The sequence below is a fragment of the Alligator sinensis genome, unplaced genomic scaffold (genome assembly GCF_000455745.1).
Source record: "Alligator sinensis unplaced genomic scaffold, ASM45574v1 scaffold1384_1, whole genome shotgun sequence".
NCBI lineage: Eukaryota > Metazoa > Chordata > Crocodylia > Alligatoridae > Alligator > Alligator sinensis.
Genome location: NW_005843132.1, coordinates 312,200 through 318,199, shown reverse-complemented (window position 1 = coordinate 318,199; position 6,000 = coordinate 312,200). Strand labels below are relative to the sequence as shown.

Sequence of the window (6,000 nt, the reverse complement as noted above, 5' to 3'; positions counted from 1 at the left end):
TGCTGAACATGATACAGGAACTAGCAACAAGTGACTCTTATTAGGTAAATTGCTTAACATTACCAGAATGTGCTTACGTGCTATAGTGATGAATGCATTCTATGAACCCATTAAGAATGGAATGGAACTGGGCGTTCAAGAATGGTGGGATGTTTGTTTGAATAATACATTAATTTTTTTAGGCTTTAATACTTTGCTCCATCAAAGTTATGTTTGACTACGTATATTATAGATGTCAGTATTTCCCCCCTCTATATTCGATTCTTGCATTATAACAAATTTCAGTAACTTCCTCTCAACCCTTAAACATGTTTGTCGTACCAGCTTAGACTGATCAAAATTTTTCCTTATTAGTGGTTAATATCTGTTGCAGTTGAAATGGTGCTTGAAAATTCTGCCAATCTTATTATCCCAAGGGTAGACATGAAAGCTGGGAAAGAGAGAAACTCTGGGATTTGTACCTGGAGGATGTCCCTGGTTTCTGACAACAAACTCAGTCTTTTGCTCCAGTTCTTGGATTAGAATGTGACTTGCACTGTTTATGAAAGAGCTTCATCAAGCTATTTAATCTTTATCTGTTGAAGGATCATCTCAGAGTTAAATCCAGATCTCTTTGTAGCCCTTAACTCCTGGTTTTGTTTCAGGTGTGTGTGACTTTAGGGTGGTCACTTAACCTTTCCCTGCTGGAGTTAATGCATTTATTAGCTCTTCCCAAATATTAATACATTATACAGACAGGAACCATGTAAATATCTACAGAGAAGAACTTCTGGGGGTTGTTTTAATTTGTTTCAGCAGCCCATGAGAAACAGGAGAAGAGAATCTCTATTCTATTTCATTCCTACCCTTTGTTTTCTGGGAGGTCCTCATCTGAATAACTCAGTCTGTCTCAGCTGCTGTTGGTAGTTCTCCTCAGCAGCTGTGTGGAATTGATGGGATTCACTGCTGTCTACAGGGTTCTGAATACATCTTCAACATCCCCAAATATAAGTCCTAGTCATTGGGCTATCGACTGTTCTGGCATGGCATTTCTAGTTCTGTTCTGAACCTGAAAGAACTTTCTGCTGAACTCCTTGTAAAAACTAATGCTACTGCCAAAAAGTTTTTGTTTCTTTTAATCGGTGCCTCCCTTCCTGTGAAAAAAACTGTTTTGTTGGAAAATTTCTACTTGGCTCCAGAACAGTGGTTCTCAACATTTTTTTAATGTTAAACTTGAGGCATCCTTTGATAACACTTGTGAATTGTGACACCCCATTTAAAAACCTAATTGGTTTATTACAGTGCTTACCTCCTTGCAGGAGATTTAGGTAAATGGAATGCAGGGGTTCAATCTGCCTGTCCTTACCTGCTCATTTCCAGGCACCTGGAGCCTGTACCTGCCCTTATCTGCTGAGTTCTTTGCACCTTCTTATCTGCTCACACTTTTGATCCACCCTTCAAAGGATCTTGTGGTATACCGGAGTACCCTGGCATCCTGGTTGAGAATCACTGGGCCAGAAGTGTATCTGTCTGCCTAGGTTTACTCTTAGTTAACATTAAGCAGGTTATCTAAGACTATATTTGTTAGGAATTGAAAGGGAATGGGTCCATTCAGTTTTTCTGAAAGATAATGTAACTTCAGGTTCCACACTTACTCCCTGAATTCTCCTTGCCAGTTTCAATGGTATTGATGCTAATTTTTAAAATTATTTTTCCCCATCTGTGAAAAACTTGCACAAAGAGGGTATCTGACTATATAAGGGAGATAATTGAGAATGTGGTCAGAGGCATGGGTCAACCCTTATGCTAAGAACACCCTTTTTTAGTCATTTACTGTGTTGACGTAATCATAGCTATTTAATTACCACATTTACCTGCATCCAAGACTACCCTGAATTTAAGATGACCCCCCCCCCCAATAATTAGTTTCTAAACATGGAAAATTTACTAACTTGTGATTAGGGGTGTACTGATAAAGACTTTTAGCCAATGCCAATAATTCACCAAGCATATTGGCTGGTACTGATCTGATAACCAATTTATAGGAATGCAGCTGGGCAGCGTGGAGAGCAGCACCCTGCTGGTATGTCTGTGGGGGAGGAAGGGGATAGGGAGGTGGGGGGAGGAAGATGGAGGCCCCCGTGGTCAGGGAGGAAGTGGGGCAGAGGTTTGAGGTGCTGCTCAGCCTGGGCAGTGAATGGGACCCCGGGAATGGGGCAGGGAGCGGGTCAGCCATAGTCAGCTTGTCCAGGGGATCAGCATCCCGGCACTTAAAAATAGCAGTGGGGCACTTGAACTGAAGTTCTTCAAATGAGCTTTAGTTCAAGCATCCCCACCACCACTTTTAAGTGTGGGACTCTTCTAACGAGCCAAGCGGGGCAAAGGTGGATGTGGGATGCCTACTGTGGGCTCGGGGCTCTCCACCCTGCTGCCTTTGCCCTGGGAGCTGCACACTGGGTGTGCATTCCCTGTCCAGTGGGTAGCAGGAGGTACAACTCGCCACCACTGCCAAATGGGCAGGGGATGTTTGGGCAGCAGGGTTGAGAGCCCTGAGCCTGCAGCAGGGTTGAGAGCCCTGAGCCTGCAGCAGGCAGCCTATGTCCACCCTCGCCCTGCACACACATACAGGGGGCCCATGCCTCTCTCCTGTGGGTGTGCGCAGCAGTGGGGAGCCACCCTCCCTCCTCAATCTTCCCCCCACCCCCCTGTGCCCTCTGGATGAACCACCTGTGGCTCAGTCCTGCTCCTTGTCCCAGCCCTGGGTCCAATTCCCCACTCTGGATGGGCAGCAGCCCCTGACCCACTCCCTCCCTCACCATGGAGGCCTCATTCTGCCTCCCCCACACCACTTCCCCTCCATAGACTTACCTGCAGGGTGTATTCTCCACACTGCTCAGCTATGCTGCTGGCCATGTGCATGTTGTGTCCGTGTACATACATGTGGCATCCAGGGCCCGAGCTAGAAGACACGTTATATTTATTGGTACGTTATCAGCTAACCTGGCCAAAAAAAGCCAACAGCTGATGATGATGTTAATATTCCTTTTTTTTTCAGTGCCAATCTGATATGGCACCTCTATTTGTGAAGACTTTCCATTTATAGAATCTAATCGTTGGAGGGTCATCTTAAATTTATCCCACCACCACCACTGCTGCAGTGGGAAGAGCTGTGGTAGGGGGGACAGGTTTGGGAGGGGGTGGTAAGAATCTTCCCCCCCCCACCCCCTTTGCTGCTGTATCTGCCTTCCCTGCCTGTTTTCTCCCCCCCACTCCCCCAATACTTATCATTTTCCTGGTGCTGACAGGTTCCATCCCTGCTCCAGCCTGGGGCAGCCCCCACTTGGTGGCAGCCTGGCAACAACTGCAGAGGGGGGTGGGGGGTGAGGCTGTCAGGTGGGGGGTCAGGCAGCAGCAGTGCGGTTCTGACTCACCCTGAGTTGGGGCTGGAAATGTGGCTGCTGCCTGCCGTCCACCGAAGATGAGGTGCCTCCTCTGCCCCCCCCCCCTACTCCCCAGTGTTAAATGGGGGGGGAATACTCATCTTGGACTTCAGTAAATATGATACTTGTGTAGAAAGTGGTGTGTACACAAACTAAATTCTGAAGAAAACCACCTAATACCTCCCTGGTGAATCTTGCTAGTGCTGATTTCACTTGTTCATTTTTACTACTTTGAAAATAATTTTTAAAAATGTTGCCCGTATTAACACTTCATAATTCAATTTAAATACTCAAATGTCCAGTCAGTCACAGCTCCCACTGCAATTGTTGCATAGAAGTGGGCGGCGAGTTGGGCAGCAATGACCATGAGATGATCAAGTTCAGAATCCTGACGAAAGGAAGGAGAGCAGCAGAGTATGGACCATGGACTTCAGAAAAGCAGACTTTGACTCCCTCAGGGAACTGATGGACAGGATCCCCTGGGAGACTAGTCCAAGGAGAAAAGGAGTCCAGGAGACCTAGTAATATTTTAAAGAAATTTTACTGAGGGCGCAGGAACAAACCATCTTGATGTGCAGGAAGAATAGCAAATGTGGCAAGCAAACAGCTTAGCTTAGCAGAGAACTGTTAGGTGAGGTTAAAAACAAAAAGGAAGCTTACAAGAAGTGGAAGCTTGGACAGACAACTTGGGAGGAGTACAGGCATGCGGGGATGAAGTCAGGAAAGCCAAAGTGCAATTGGAGCTGCAGCTAGCAAGGAATGTGAAGGGAAACGAGGGGTTTCTATAAGTATGTTAGCAAGAAGAGGAAGGTCAGGGGATGCGTGGGTCCATTACTGAATGGGGGAGGCAACCTAGTGACACGATGTGGAAAAGGCTGAAGTACTCGATGCCTATGAAGACGGGTAAAAAAGGCAAGGTCAGCTCCCAGACTGTTGAACCATGCAGCGCAGTTTGGGGATAAGGTGAGCAGCCCTCAGTGTTGGAAGAACAGATTACTATTTACAAAAGCTAGATGTGTACAAGTCTGTGGTGCTGGATGCAGTGCATCCGAGGGTACTGAGGGAGTTGGCTGATGTGATTGCAGAGATGCTGGCTATCATCTTTGAAAACTTGCAGCGATGCAGGGAGGTGCTGGGCAATTGGAAAAGAGCAAATATAGTGCCCATCTTTAAGAAGGGGGATCCGGGGAATTACAGACCAGTCAGCCTCACCTTAGTTCCCGGAACAATCATGAAGCAGCTCCTCAAAGAATCCATTTCTAACCACTTGGAGGACAAGAAGGTGATTAGAAACAGTCAGCATGGATTCACCGAGGGCAAGTCACGGCTGACCAACCTGCTTGCCTTCTATGATGAGATAACTGGCTCTGTGGATGCAGGAAAAGCTGTGGACATAATATCCTTTTACTGTAGCAGGGCTTTTGATACAGTCTCCCACAGCATTCTTAGAAGCAAGCTGAGGGGACTGAGAGGGGATTTGATAGCAGCCTACAGCGATCTGAAGGGTGGTTCCAAAGAGGATGGAGCTAGACTGTTCAGTGGTGGCAAATGACAGAATAAGGAACAATGGTTTCAAGTTGCAGCAAGGGATGTTTAAGTTGGATATTAGGAAAAACTTGCTAGGAGAGTGATGAAGTACTGGAGCAGGCTACCTAGAGAGGTGGTGGAATCTCCATCCGTGGAGGTTTTTAAGGCCCAGCTTGATAAAGCCCTGGCTAGGATGATCTAGTTGAGGATGGCCCTGCTTTGACTTTGACTAGATGACCTTCTGAGATCCCTTACACAACCCTAATTTTCTATGATTCTGTAACTTATCTACCTTGTGTATATATACAAGTTATGTCTTGAATATCTTTTCTGTTCCATACAAGGCATGGTTTTGATAGCATAGAGAATAGTACAGAATGCTATGTATAAAGATGATTCATTATGGTTGCCTTGGAAACCATAACTTTAAATGTTGTGACCAGATGATGAGAGCCAGATTAATTTACCTTGTGGTAAGGGTCTGTGGTGTTTCTCTTGATATAATGGATATATGTTTGGCGGGTATTTTTTAGTAGTTTTTGGAAATAATTAAAAGAAAAAAGGTGCCATTCTCATGATTCACTGCAAACTGCACAGCAAGTAGGAATTTTTGTTGTTTTGAAATAATTTGCTTTAGCATTATTATTTGATAGCTCCTAATGCTGTCATCTTAAACAAAAGAATTCTTCTGGTAAATGTCTCATTTTGTTGTGGAGAAGCTGGATTTTTTTGCCATTGGCTTGAGAGAGGGTAGTTTTATTTCCACATTCATACATTCGTTCCCTGTCACTTTTAGTTAATCTGCTTTCCTAGAATTTTATTGAAAAAGGATTTCTGTTCTTCATCTAAGGTCAGCTGGGATCAACCGTCTGCAACCTCTATCAGTACACCAAAGTGCATTTGGGGAAAATGCTTGGGGGAAGCTGTTGTCCATGGTTCCTTCTCAGCTCTAGAATTACCTCCCTCTTGAGGCTCGCCAGAGCCCATGCCTAGACATCTTTTGAAAGCGATGCAAGACCTTCTTATCTGAGCAGGCATTTAGCAGAGAAAGGTA

General features: G+C 45.3%; 1 protein-coding gene across 4 annotated transcripts in view; it reads left to right on the top strand.

The window, feature by feature from the left end:
• Positions 1 to 6,000, top strand: part of LIN54 (lin-54 DREAM MuvB core complex component) — a 78,392-nt gene that overhangs the window by 1,527 nt on the left and 70,865 nt on the right. For 3 of the 4 annotated variants that reach the window (XM_025193922.1, XM_025193918.1, XM_025193920.1), the window contains exon 2: positions 5,797 to 5,997. The exons of the other annotated variant lie outside the window; for it this stretch is intronic. The gene's annotated coding sequence lies outside the window, so the exon portion shown is untranslated. The remainder of the gene's footprint in view (positions 1 to 5,796; positions 5,998 to 6,000) is intronic. 4 annotated transcript variants of the gene reach the window in all.